The following is a 14,942-nucleotide window of genomic DNA, read 5'->3' on the forward strand; positions in this document are numbered from 1 at the left end:
TGGAAGGTCAGCACAACTGTCTTGCGGCTCCCCTTTTGCAAGGAGAACAGGAGAACTCGCAGCCTCTTTCACGGATCCATGAATTCAGTAAGGACCCTCCTGACCCTCTTTCCTTCTGCTGAGACGCAGTCTGCTCTGAAGTTGCGGTCAGCGGCAGGCTGGTTGTCCCGGTCTTGCTGAGGTCCAGGATTTTTTTGGGACAGGAAGGGATAACCCCGTTCTTTAGATGCGACGCCAGCGTTGAATTGGCCCAGATACGAGCGTCATGTAAGCAACCTGGCCACTTCACGTCCACATCAATGAAGGAGTACTTGTAGTCACAGGCAGCCTGGACATTGAGAGAATATCGTTTCTTCCTGTTCAAAATCAAAAAGGCACACACACACACAAAGGAAAACAATGTCAGAATTCTACAACAGCAATCCTATTATTGCAAAATACAATAATATATAATACAATAGGCATTGAAAAAATAAGATGACAAGATATGCATGGTAAAAAAAAATACATGCAATAAAACATAATATAACTGTTAAGGCACCTATTTTTACTCAAATGTACAGTTTAAAAAATTTGCAGAGGGATGGGGGGAGAAAGAAGGGAAGCACCTGTTTCGTTACACATGTTACTCACTATCTTTGCTTCCTGTCCTATACTATTGGATTAATAAGTTGATTAATCAAGCACACCTAATGGGCACACACAGCACACACCAGATTTATCAATTAATCCAATGGTATTGTACACAAAGCTGTCATACAATATAAAGTGAAAGGTTGTCTCACCTGTTCACGTAATCCATGGAGTTGTTAAGCGGCTGTCGTATGTCAATGTGTGTACAATCGACCGCACCGATGCATTGTGGCATGACATGGGCTCTTTCGAAGGCTGTGGTCAGTTCTTGGACTTCGGAAACCGTGCGAGGCAAACGAATATATTGGGGGCCCACGTGTATTGTTATTGCCCGAGATACCTGCCGGATTATTTTTGAGACCACCTGTCTCGACAAGCCAAATGCATTAGCTGTCTTTCGCAGTCTTGCGACAGTCTGCCGTAAACATGGACAATAATTGCGTCAGCCGTAAACACTGGGAATAACCTCGGATAACCTCGGTTGCTATGCCCACACGCAACTGCAAAACCGCACAACTCCACCCTGGCCACCGGTTTTAAAGACCGCGGTTGCAGCGTAGCAAATCCCCGGTTGTGTGTGGCCGAACACACTAGATTATTTAAACAGATATCTCACAGTATGATTACATTATTATTAAAAACTATCAAGATGACAGTATTTTGTATTTGTCAATGCCTCTGTCTGGAAACAAGTATGCTCCCTCATGGAGAAGATGTAGGCATGTTAAAAGAACAAACCTCTTACTGTTAAAGTATGTTGTTTGAAACCATAAAGGTTGTCAGTGTTTTTTTAGATGGTTTCTTAGATGTTCCTATCCTGTTGTAACAGTTGTTGATAATACCTATGATTCTGATGTTGTGTTCAGTTAGCATATTAGCTTACAACAAACTGTGACTACTGTAGCTAAGCAGAAAACGCTTTTGTCCCCCTCTCCTTGATAAGGTGTTAATACTGTAGGTTTGGGGGGGAGCAGAGGTGAGTAGCTGAGGTCTTGGGGAATTCATATGGAAATGTGACAATGGTCTATCTGGGGGTGTTGGTACAGTACAGTCGCATACAGATTACTGGGGGTACAGTATTAAGATGAAAATTACTTTTTCAGAAAGGTATGATGTCCCTTTCCTGAACAGGGTTATTTGTTTGCTTTAAATTATAAATAAATAAAATATTTTATGTAAACCACCTGTTTTTAAAAGAAACACATACAATTCGCACATATATATTTTATAATTAGGAGAAAACTGTGATATTTGGATGCAGTTTTTTATTTGCATATTATTGCCCACCCTCTTCCAATGTACGTTGGTTGGTTGGTGAGCTTGGGCCAATGGGCGACAAGCAGCTGAATACATTTTATTTCACAGCGATACACTTTTTTTCAGTGTAATCACTACAGTATAGTATTCTTACTGAGTCGCAGATGCAATGACGACTTTTTACAGTAAACAAACGAAGATATCTACAGTTGATAGGCCGTGCGTGATGGCAGCGCCAATAAAAGAAAAGCAGCCGCCAAAGAGCAAGATTCGGATGGTTAAGAAAAAAGCTGTAAGTATTACATCGGACATTATTACATTGAGACATCGGACATTTACGCATATAACGTAGAACATTTGCGCATATTTGGCTATGGTTAGACTAGTGTATTGTTGTCTCTAATGTTATCGCATGAATTGCATGAATTGAAAATGGGGGACCCTGATGTAAACAAGACGAAAGTCTCTCTGGTCTGCATCCCAAGACCCAACACACAGTAACAGTACTGTATATTGGAATACCGTTTATGTCACAAATGTATCAGTACTAAATACCTATATGTCCCTATGCCAATCAATCTAACCTGCTTTGCAATCCTCGCCATTCCACTACTACTATATATAATAATAATAATTTATTTTGCATCCCTTTTTTTCCCCTGTGCAGGCTGCAGTTTCAATCGTGTTGACACCACAGTCCAATGTCGTTGGACCAACACCAGCAGATGCAGACAAAACCATGACGGAGTGGTGTAATGAAATCGTCATGACGATAGTCAAAACATACTTTGCCAAGCTGGAGGCGACGGAGAAAGACTTGGCCATACTGCGTACACAACATCAGGCCACAGAGCAAGGTCGTGCTACGCTGGAGAAACGGCATGAGGCGACAGAGAAAGACTTGGCCATACTGCGTACACAACATCAGGCCACAGAGCAAGGTCGTGCTACGCTGGAGAAACGGCATGAGGCGACAGAGAAAGACTTGGCCATACTGCATACACAACTTCAGGCCACAGAGCAAGGTCGTGCTACGCTGGAGAGACGACATGAGGCTACAGAACAGCTGCACGCCACACAGCTTAGACAGCTACGCAACCAACTAAACAGACCAAGGCTAGTCGAACCCTCTGTCACTGCTCGGGCTTTTCACCGCCAGCTATTCACATCTGAAAGAGATGAAGGTTCTCCGTCTCCGTTCGAAGCCGCCACGCCTGCAGCAGCTGATGAAGGGGTTACCATAAGCTTGACGCTGTCGCCGTCGCCACTCAAAGCCGCCACGCCTGCAGCGGTTGAAGGGGTTACCATAAGCTTGTCGGTGTCCCCGTTCAAAACCCCAGAACCGTTCAAAACCCCAGAACCGTTCAAAAACCCCCAGCCAGTGGCTAAACGAAAGAGGCCAACAAATGGTGAACTTTTGCCTGACATACAACTGCAAACCATTTCAGCAGAAGACGAGCAAAGGTCGTACGAAATGTCTAGCAAAGCCGGCAATCGAGCCGATGACTATGCAGCTCGAATGTTCATGTTGCTAATTGACTTTCCAACATACCAACTGTGGGCTCAGAAGGTTAATTGGAGCGGCCTACAGGGAAAGTCTGCCTTACCTCGCAACCTACGACAGTCGTTGCTCGCTATGGTTAAACGCCGCTATAGTGTTTTTGAGTATGGAGCAGTTCGTGATCGGATCAATGAGCGTTTACGAACGCCACGGACAGAGGATCCCAGGAAGAACTCTGTTGTGATTTAATTATTCTCACATTTTGAGTGGATCCATTTCAATTGACTATTCTTTGTTTAGGTTGTTCATAGCATTTTCACACATCATGGCATCATGGCATCCCTTCCTGTATTCATGCTTCTTGTGTGTACAGATATAGATAGTATTAATATGTACAGTGATACAGGTATAAAGACACTATATGGTAGTAAGTCATACTGGCCAGCAGCGTAACTAGTAAGAGTAGGTAAGAGATATGTACAGATATAAATATAGTATTAATATGTACAGTGATACAGGTATAAAGACACTATGGTAGTAAGTCATACTGGCCAGCAGCGTAACTAGTAAGAGATATGTACAGATATAGATATAGTATTAATATGTACAGTGATACAGGTATCTGTAACTGCATGCTTCAGACACTGTGTAACAGTAGGACACAACACAAGACAAACGTATTTTCTCTGGTCTGCATCCCCTTAACAATTGTGTGTATTGACTAGTGTACCCATTCTGCAATGTGAATAAAACTATAAAAAAATATAGAGTGTTTTGTGATGAATGTACTGTACATAACTATCAATAGACTAGCTAGCTATTTGTCTGTATCTCTTTCACTTGCGGTGGCCAGGAGCGCGCAACAAGATGGTATACATTATGGTATATGATTTATGAATAGTATATTCCACTATAGCAGTATATGGTGTGCTGTACATTTGAATCTAATCTAATTTTGAGAGTGCAAATGTAACAGTAAAGTACTGTCTATCTGTATGTCGTGTATGTCATATATGTTACGATGAATTGAAAATGGGGGACCCTGATGTAAACAACCAGTATGGCCACTACAATACTGTAACAAAAATGAGCAGAAGTATTTCAATTATTAGACGGAATGCCTATTTTTTAACAGACACAGCTACTGTACCAAGCAAGTCATACAATCACTCGTTTTGTCACATCTGGACTACTGTCCAGCAATCTAAAAAATAGTAAGATAAAATAGACAGAGTAAAATAGTGCAGTGCAATAAAATAGTAGAATAGAATAGATACAACTTATTTTTTTACAATGAGAATTTTATTACCATTGCAGAATGGGTAAACTACAGTCAATACACACAATTGTTAAGGGGATGCAGACCAGAGAAAGACGTTTGTACATTGCAAAGTTCATCCTTCCTCTGCAGAGTTCAAATAAAGCTGACTTGACCTGACTTGAAAAAAACAGTGTTGAGACACCCCCCCCCCCCCACCATCAATGTACAGCCCCCCACCCCACCTACCCACCTATTAACACCTCATCAAGGAGAGGGGGCAGGGAGGTGTCGGTCACAGTCACAGTACGGTCACAGTTCCATCCTAGAGGCTAATCTTTCCTGTGACAAAATGGCATCCAATGTAATATATTCCATAGTATATTCCACTACAATGGGTACAATACTGACCAGAGAAAGACTTTCGTCTTGTTTACATCTACTATTTTTATTATTGTCTATTTAAAACTTAAAAAAAGGGGTGAAACGATACAGCATTCACTTTACGGCCTATAGGGATATTTTATTTCAATTCTCTGTTAGAAAAGAGAAATATTAAGCCCTGTGCAAGGAATAATATGAAAATGTGCCATTGAATAGCCTGTAGCTAGATATGACATTTGGACATGACATGTTTGTCCTCCATAGATACAGTAATTGAATGGAAATTGTATTAACAGATTGCAAAATGGGTACAATACAGTACAGCTCAATACACACAATTGTTAAGGGGATGCAGACCAGAGGAAGACTTTCGTCTTGTTTACATCAGGGTCCCCCATTTTCAATTCATATATATAATGACAACAGTACCGATAGGAGATAAGATAAGATAAAAAACTGAAGAATATTGATCAGGCCAGAGTTACATTATTATTTCAGGTGTATTCTCATCAGAAGCCATGGAGAACTATAAGTCTTTAGAGGCATACCGCTTCTTTGTCTCTGGTTGGGTAGAAACCGTGTTCCACCGGAAACTGACAAGGTGCACCTTGTTGCGGGCAGATGTCAGACCATCCTACAGAGTGAATGATGATCCACATCATCCTTGGGTGGCCTTAGATGGCACGGGAAAGGTGGTTGCAGGTCACTGTGACTGTATGGCAGGGTGAGTTATACAAAATAATATTTTTTAAATAAAAAATAAATAATAAAAAGAATGTTGCCACAAATTTACCAGTGTTACCCACCCAACAGGAGCAACAGGCGGCCAGCAGCACAAGCACTCCAGTCTACTGCTTGTGTAAAACAACAGAATCAGAGAGCATGGTTGGCTGTGACACCTGTGATGACTGGTTCCATCCCAGGTGTCTAAACCTCAAAAGGCTACCGAAAAGCAAGACATGGTATTGCCCGGAGTGCAGAAAAAAGAAAAAGAAGTCTAACCCTAACTAAGTTGCTGTACTCTGTCGTCTACTCTAAGCCATCCTATATTGTCAAAGTGGGCAGGGGTGAGGTGCGTTCTAGGAGTAAGGTCAAGCAGTAGTCTGACCAGTTTGTTTTGTGATGTTTGTAATTTAGTTTTTAGCCCTTTTGAAGTTTTATGTTATGGCTTCCTTCTTGGAGAAAATGTAGGTCTGCCAATGCTGCTGTTATGCATATGTTATGCATTGTTGTGCATGTTGAAACTTGAAATAGCACTTTTGTATTTTTGTATATAAAAAAAATAAGCATTTTTTACATGCATTGTTGTGCATGTTGAAATTGTAGGCCTGCCAATTGATGTCCACAGATGAAGCGGTCAAGGAGCTTGACTCGACCTTGGTTCTCTGTTGGTCACCATCCTCCTTGGCTGCATCCCTCTCCTCTCTGAGAGACTGCATCTCGTCAAACAGAGACTGCTCAGTGATGGGAGGTGTGGCTGCTTCCTCAACTTGGGCTGCTGCCTCAACTTGGATGTCTTGGCTGCAACGTTTAGTCCTCTTGTGGGGAGTCACTTTAAATGAAATAAAAACCATACTAATAAGAAACTGCAATTTAGGAACCCATTGATTTTGGCACATAACTGAAAACTAGATGATATCACTTACGATGGTATGAAGAGGAGTTCCTTTTTGCACGCCGCTCATGGCGACTGATGTTCGTTGACGTAGATGGTGTAGACTGTGATGTTGAAGGGAATACAGATGGAATGTAGTCTGGGTGTGTTTGGTCATTGACCTTTGCACCTGAATGAATGAATGAATGAATGAATGAATGAATGAATGAATGAATGAAAACGTTATTAACAGATTGCAGAATGGATACAATACAGTACGGCTCAATACACACAATTGTTAAGGGGATGCAGACCAGAGAGACTTTCGTCTTGTTTACATCAGGGTCCCCCATTTTCAATTCATAGTGACATTTGTGACATACTCAACATACATGACATCATGACATTTATGGCATAGGGACATACATGACATACAGGTATATAGTACTGTTACATTTGTGACATAATATGATATGCAAATATACAGTACTGTTACCCCATAGATCCTGACAGAGAGTATATACATATGACATGTATATTACAAGCAATACGACTATTCAATAACAAGTCCTTAGAGCAAGGACAACAACACTGAATGTGATTGATAAATAGTATACTAGTAACATATAAAAATGAAAAAGGCATGTAGGCTACACTGAGAATGGACTATTATGGGGAAGTAGCTAGCAGAGACTGCTAGCTAATCAATCAATCAGCTAGCAGCTAACATCTGCTGTTTACAGCCTCACAGCCAATACAACTTAATTTACTATATAAATATGTGTTCCTTATTCTCACCTGTTATGAAATGGGTAGAGCAGACATACGTAGAATTTGACTTGGGGGACCAGGGTCTGCTTTGGTCGACTCTCCCGTCTGCTCTACCCAGTCAAAGGAAGTTGACTTCGAGAATATACAGTACTGTTTACAGTATGTGTACAAGGGAAGACTACTCGAAATGTGTTGTTTTCTTTGTGCATTAAGCCAGTCAATTTGCTCTTTGTATGGGATTATAACGGAGTTGTTCTTGTTTGTGTGCTCCCCTCGCATTTGGCGATCAATTGGACTTGAAAACAGCAGTGACCACCACTCGTTAGATCATATGAAACAGTAGCCCCTGTCACGTCACGTAAGCGGCAGATAAAACAGTGAAGATCAGATCATTTAACTTACCACTTAATCCAACGTTCATTCCCCACAGCGTCTCCGGTGACCCGAACACCAGCCAGTATTTACCCTGGTCGATTTGGTCGTCAACTCCTGCACTGTTCCCGGCACACGCTGCCGATTAAGGGCACGTACTTGGTCCTCAATAATGGACATTAGTGGACAAACCACTAAAACAATGGGGTTTACGTGCCATTTGGAATAGCCATAGGTCTTTGCTGTAGCCGGTATTTTTGTATTTCCGATTCACATTTAGGAGGCATAGCAAGTTCGGTTGTCTCGAAGGAAGGATATAATTCCAACTTGACTTTGACTTTGCGCCTCCTGGCGGCACAAAACAGAAACCGCACCCACCCTAATAAAACCATTTGACAAGAGCCGTTAACGGGCGGCAGAGGGCGTTGAAACGGCGGTAGGAGGGACCTCAATTTGCAATGCTGTAACTGTATTTATCAAATAATGCAGTCAAACACAAAATACTTGTTACCAAAATAGACTATGCAATGGTAATTTCCTCATAACCCATGTGATAGACTTCAGTATAGTGCTTGTGTTTTTATGAAAGACAAACTAAATATTTGATTACAGTATTTAAAGTTGAATCATTACAGTAAAGGAAAATACCTACAGTAATGCTCTGTATTTTAAAGTAAAAACAAAAACAGTTACAGTAAACAAACTATTGTAAAGTACTGTAAGTACTGCACAGAGAGAAGATGGCCACGCCCTCCACTTGGTGGTGCTCCTTCAGTTCTAAAGTACAGTAAAAATAACAATTACAGAAATAATTCACACCTGTAGTATTCATAAAATATACTGTAACAGACAACAATATACATTTTACAATTACTGTAATTTCGATATACAGTTACTGTACAGTAAATTACACATATTGACTTACCCATTATTCAAGATTCAAGATTGTTTATTGTCATATGCACAGTTAAAACGACAGTTTGCCATACAATGAAAATCGTACTTTGCTAGTCCACCCTTCACAAAAAAAATCACACAGTACTTAACTTAAACATATTTAAATACAAGTGAGTGCTAGAAAATAAGATATGATAAAAATAGATACAATATATATATACAATACAACAAGGCACAGTGAGTTACAATTGCACGTTCCATGGAGGTGACAGTGAGTCATAGCAGCAGTTAAAAGTGTCTTTAGTGATTCATAGTTCATAGTAGAAGGTGTGTGTGGAGGGGGGGGGGGGGGGGGGGGGGGGGGCTAGGCATTCAAGAGTCTGATGGCCTGTGGGTAGAAACTGTTTGTCAGTCTCGTAGTTCTGGCTTTCAGACTCCTGTATCGCCTGCCTGATGGCAGGAGGTTGAAGAGTCTGTGTTGGGGGTGTGCACTGTCCTTAATGATGTTGTGTGCTCTCCTGGTGGCCCTGGTAGAGTAAATGTCCTGCAGTGAGGGGAAGGCTGCTCCAGAGATCTCTTACTGTATCTCTCTTACTGTAAAAAATCGTATAAGGGATGCCACCGTTGACCTGTTCAGGTTTGGCTGCACCACCCTGCCAGCTTCAGCCAGTGCTAGACCTCGGTTTACTGTATTACGTGGTCAACAATTGTGGTTATAATTTCATTTGAGACAGATGTTCTTCTGCTTCCTTGGCCACGACCACGACCCTGTCCTTTGTTGCCAACCTCAGCTGCACCGACTTGCTCCATGTTGCTCCTTTCTTCAGGGTTATAAGCAGCCTTTTATGTAGTGGTGAAGAGATTATCAATTGTATTGCAATGCTCATCAACTGGGCAAGGTTGTTGAAGGTAATGAGACATTAGTAAAAAAAAATATTATTTAGTGATCTGCGTTTGTAGCAATAAGCAATTGAACATTGTTGTAATATTAGGTGGCTGTATTCTGAGAATGGAGCATATGATTTATAGTTTGGCACTTTGTATCAACAGTAAATAAAGATTCCTTTATTTATTCCCTTGGGGAAATGCAGGCATCATAGCAGCATGGGGGAGGGGAGGTACAGGTAGTAAAAACAAGCAGTAAGCAATATAACAAATCAATATAATTAACTAACTAACTGAAGTATACAGTATTCACATAAGGTGCGGTATGCATAAGGTAGTGTTATTGTCTGTTACAGCCCTTGGATCCAAACGACAGACTCTCGACTGATGCATAAGACGATCTTTATTTATTTGTCCATCCGTGACGTCATCTTAGCACCGTGAAAACTGCATTGGAAACGTACATAAACAGACAAACAAACATTTCACATAACGGTTTCCACAGCACAGTACAAACACTAAACTAAATAACATTGGTATCAAAACTACAAGGATTACATTCTTACACAAGACATAAAATCATTCATTCACAAATTACATTATACAAAGTTACAACCATAATCAAATAAACAACAAAGCATACCTTGCTGCGCTCTCCAAGGAATGTAAACTAAAAGGTCCTTTCTTCCGTTTAAAACGCACGATCAATACAAAAGGATAAAAGTCGCGACGCACAGGAATACAAAGGCGAAACAAAAAGACACACCAAACGTTCCTGCTGCCGACCGACTACATCACTTCACAGGTGCTTCCAGCTGTACTGATCTACGGTGCGCCAATAGGGACAGATTTATATAGGCCTACGGGTATCGAACTCGGGTAAAATCCCACACGTCATTTCAAGGCATACATACATACTGAATATTATTTAGTAAACAGCAAAGGATATTGTCTAGACATGTTTAATCTCAAATGGTCCGTTACATTGTCCTTTTAGGTTCCTAGTAGTTGTAGTTGGATGTCTGGCAGCAGTCCCTGCCCACTGTTGTGGAGCCTGATGGCCGCTGGTATGAAGGACTGGCTGAGGCGGTTAGTTGAGTGTCGGGGGGGGGTATGAGTCTGTGACTGAACGTGCTTCTCCTCTTGACTAGCTCACCGTAGAGGGGATGGGAGGGATTCTCCAGGATAGCAGCCAACTTCCTTCTCATCCCCCTCTCTGCCACCACCTCTAGTCTGAGCAGCTCGACTCCCACCACAGAGCTACCCTTCCTCACCAGCTTGTTCAGTTTGTTGGTGTCCCTCGAGTTGATGTAGCCCCCCCAGCATGCCACAGCATAGAAGAGGACGCTGGCCACTACAGACTGGTAGAATGACTGCAGCAGTCTATTGCACACGTTGAAGGACCTGAGTCTCCTCAGGAAGAACAGCCTGCTCTGTCCCTTCCTGTAGAGGGCCTCTGTGTTGTCCGACCAGTCCAGTTTATTGTTCAGGTGTACCCCAAGGAACTTATATGAATCCACCACCTCCACCTCCTCCCAAGCCAAATTAAATGGTGGAGATGTTAAAAATAAAAACAGCAGACATTGCAATAGGGAGCATTGAGCTGTAATTAACACAAGGATTCAATGTCATCCAATGACATCACTGGAGGACATATCCAAATTTATAAACCCTCAATAACTGTCAAGCTAAATTAATTTGAGCAAAACCGTTAACAGTTTGGGGATATGTGCAAAATGATGTGCAAAATAATCGTTGTTTTTCAGTAAAGGCCTCCATACAAATGTTGGTCATCTGTTACATTTATTATGTGTCAGATTGTGTGATGGGAAAGAGGTAGAATCTTGCTCATCAGTCCAGTCGGACTGACTGCACTAGTTAGAGCTGTTCTGCTGTCATGCTGGGTGATACAAGACAGCGTTCTACATCAGCTGATGGCCGGCTGACATGTATCATTTCAACGTCAGCACATTCACATGCATGTATAGAAATAATTTCTGCGGGGTGGTTAAGTGGCGGAGTGGACAAGGCGCTCGCCACTAACGCAGGAGATGCTGGTATCGAGCCCAGCTCTCGGCGTTGCTACCGGCTTGACCGGCCGTCATACTAACACAACTGGCAGTGTTAGAGGGTGGGAAAGCCGGTGGGTGGGGATTGGATATTGTGGACAGCGACTCCTACAGGTCGGTTGGGCGGAAACAGGAAGTATTGGGGGCAGCGTGAGCCTCCCACGCGTTACTCCTCGCCACTGAGAGTTCGAGCTGCTGCGGTGAAAAGATGCGACAGGCTGCTTCCTCGTGTACCGGAGGGGACACGTGATGCAAGGCTTCTATCCTCACTATGGCCAACCAGTGGGAGGCATAGTCTAGCAACGTTCAAGACAGGGGAGGGAAGAATTGGAAATACGAAATTGGGATGGGAGAAAAATAGAAAATAAGGAGAAAAAGTGGATAAAAAAAAAGAAATAATTTCTGCTTTCTTGTTATCTAGTTTTCTCATCCGATAGCTCTGCTGTTTCTCACCTAGCAGGGTCTCTTTGTGGTTTTAAGATAAGATAAGATATATCCTCTTGGGGAAATGCAGATGTCATAGCAGCGTGGGTGTAAGGAGGAAAGATGATTCACACATCCTTATATGAATATTCTGTACACTATGTTCGCTCTAAATGGACTCTTGCCTCTGCTCAGTATCTGTTTATGACAATATGATGTAAACATCCTATCATATAATCAATGAAGGGAGATGTACCTTATGTACTAATTATGGACATAGTCAGTATGCATGTATCATGAGAACTCACATGCCAGATGATCTCATGTTGAATATGAATCAAGTACAATGACTCTCTTTGTACACTGCTACTCTCCCTCTTCTCTTCCACCCTCCCATACTCTCTCTCTCTCTCTTCTCTTCCACCCTCCCATACTATTTCTCTTTCTCTTCTCTTCCACCCTCCCATACTCTCTCTCTCTCTCTCTTTCTCTCTTCTCTTTCACCCTCCCATACTCTCTCTCTTCTCTATTCTTCCTTCTTCCTTCTTCTTAACTCTTGCTGACCATACTAATGAAAGAGCATATTTATTTCACTAACAGTATGGATCCATATTGTAATAATTTTTTTTATTGGACTTTAGGAATTGTCTACTAATCTTCCTGATATAGATTTTTCAATATTAGTATTCAGATTTGTATTCATAATCCCTCGGACCACGGATCTTGATTTACATCAAAACACACAATACATCATTACGATGAGGGGGGGGGGGTACAGATATGGGCAGGGTAATAGTAGAAAGACATAAACATAGGGGATACAATTGTATCTGAATATAAAAATACGATAGGAATAAATGGTGTAAAACAATATAATTAACTCTGAATATTAAAGATATGAGAAAAATAAACAAAGGTGCAGATGAGGGTCTGTGTGCCCTATCGGTTATATTATACATTACAATAAATATAGGCAATAGAAAATGTTAATCTGAATATATACTATGAGTAAGAGTAAAAGTAAACAGTATACACAAGGTGAGGTATACACAAGGTACCCTAACTGGCACGATATCCGTCATACGTTGATGGCTGACTGGCCAAGGCGGTTAGTGGAGTGTCGGGGGGGCATGAGTCTGTGGCTGAACGTGTTCCTCATCTTGGCTAGCTCCTCATAGAGGGGGTGGGAGGGGTTCTCATCTTGGCTAGCTCCTCATAGAGGGGGTAGGAGGGGTTCTCATCTTGGCTAGCTCCTCATAGAGGGGGTAGGAGGGGTTCTCATCTTGGCTAGCTCCTCATAGAGGGGGTGGGAGGGGTTCTCATCTTGACTAGCTCCTCATAGAGGGGGTGGGAGGGGTTCTCATCTTGACTAGCTCCTCATAGAGGGGGTGGGAGGGGTTCTCATCTTGTGTTAATGTTAAAGTGGCTGCTAGTTTGTGAGCGTGTACAGTGTGTGTGTTGTGTGTGTGCTCATGTGTGCTTGTGTGTGGAGAGTTCAGTGTTCAAGGCTCTGATGGCCTGGGGGAAGAAGCTGAGCCGAAGTCTCTCTGTCCTAGTTGCTGGTGTTCGCAGGCGTTTGCCTGACCGCAGCAGCTTGAACAGGCTGTTGTTGGGGTGGTGAGGGTGTTTCATTATTCTGCAGGCTCTGGATTTGCACCTCTTGTTATATAAGTCCTGCAGGGGTGGTAGTGCAATACCCGTAGTACGCTCGGCTGAGCGCACCACTCTCTGTAGGGCCTTCTTGTCCTGTGCCGTGCTGTTTCCATACCAGGCAGTGATGTTTCCAGTCAAGATGCTCTCTACAGCTCCGGAGTAGAAGGACTGGAGTATCTTTCCCGATACTCTGAACTTCCTTAAGTGTCTCAGGTGGTAGAGGCGCTGTTTCACCTTCTTTACTACTGTGTCTATGTGTGTTGACCATGTCAGATCCTCTGAGATGTGGACCCCCAGGTACTTGAAGCTGCTCACCCTGTCCATGGTAGCCCCGTTTATCCTCAGTGGTGTGTGTGTCCCCTGCTGTCTCCTCCTAAAATCCACGATCAGCTCCGGTTTTACCAATGTTCAGGAGCAGGCTGTTGTCCTGGCACCACCAGTACCTCAACCTCCTCCTGGTAGGCCTTCTCGTCGTTGTCCGAGATCAGCCCCACCACCACTGTGTCTTCTGCAAACTTCACTATGGAGTTGGAGCTGAACTTGGCCACACAGTCATGTGTGTATAGTGAATACAGCAGGGGGCTCAGAACACAGCCCTGGGGGGACCCGATACTCAGGGTGATGGTGTTGGAGGTCTGACCCCCCACCCTGACCGCCTGGGGCCTTTCACTCAGAAAGTCCAGTATCCAGGCGCTCAGAGCGGAGCTCAGACCCAGCTCGATCAGCTTGTCCACCAGTCTGGTGGTGACTATGGTGTTGAACGCTGAGCTGTAGTCAATGAACAACAGTCTCACATAGCCCCCCTTCTGGTGGTCTAGGTGAGAGAGGGTGCTGTGCAGTACTTGGGAGACCGCATCATCAGTACATACATTATGTACATATAATGTACATAAAAAAGAAGGTAGCCAAGAGTGTTTTTGTTTTGAACAAGGCAAAGAATGTGCTTGATTATAATTCTATGCGAATATTATATTGTTCACTCATCCTACCATATTTGAGTTACTGTGTGGAAGTGTGGGGTAACACGTATGAAAGCAACATAAAGCCATTATTTATATTACAGAAGAGAGCAGTAAGAATAGTTCACAATGTAGATTCAAGAGAACATACCAACAAATTATTTATTAAATCCAGACTATTGAAATTTAAAGAGTTAGCTGAAATACAGACTTTATTAGTTTTGTTTAGAGCAAAATGCAGAGTATTACCAGCAAATATACAGAGGTTGTTCGTTCCCTGTCCAGA

At 42.5% G+C, this 14,942-nt stretch overlaps 1 long non-coding RNA gene across 1 annotated transcript; it reads right to left on the minus strand.

Moving 5' to 3' along the window:
* Nucleotides 1–6,158: 6,158 nt before the first annotated feature.
* Nucleotides 6,159–8,024, minus strand: LOC311248628. Its single transcript, XR_014620964.1, has 3 exons — nt 7,801–8,024; nt 6,680–6,817; nt 6,159–6,585 (listed from the first exon to the last, which is right to left on the minus strand). It is a non-coding gene; the product is annotated as an uncharacterized lncRNA (long non-coding RNA).
* Nucleotides 8,025–14,942: the final 6,918 nt, after the last annotated feature.

This window comes from Notolepis coatsorum (assembly GCF_963971535.1).
Source record: "Notolepis coatsorum genome assembly, contig: SCAFFOLD_299, whole genome shotgun sequence".
NCBI lineage: Eukaryota > Metazoa > Chordata > Actinopteri > Aulopiformes > Paralepididae > Notolepis > Notolepis coatsorum.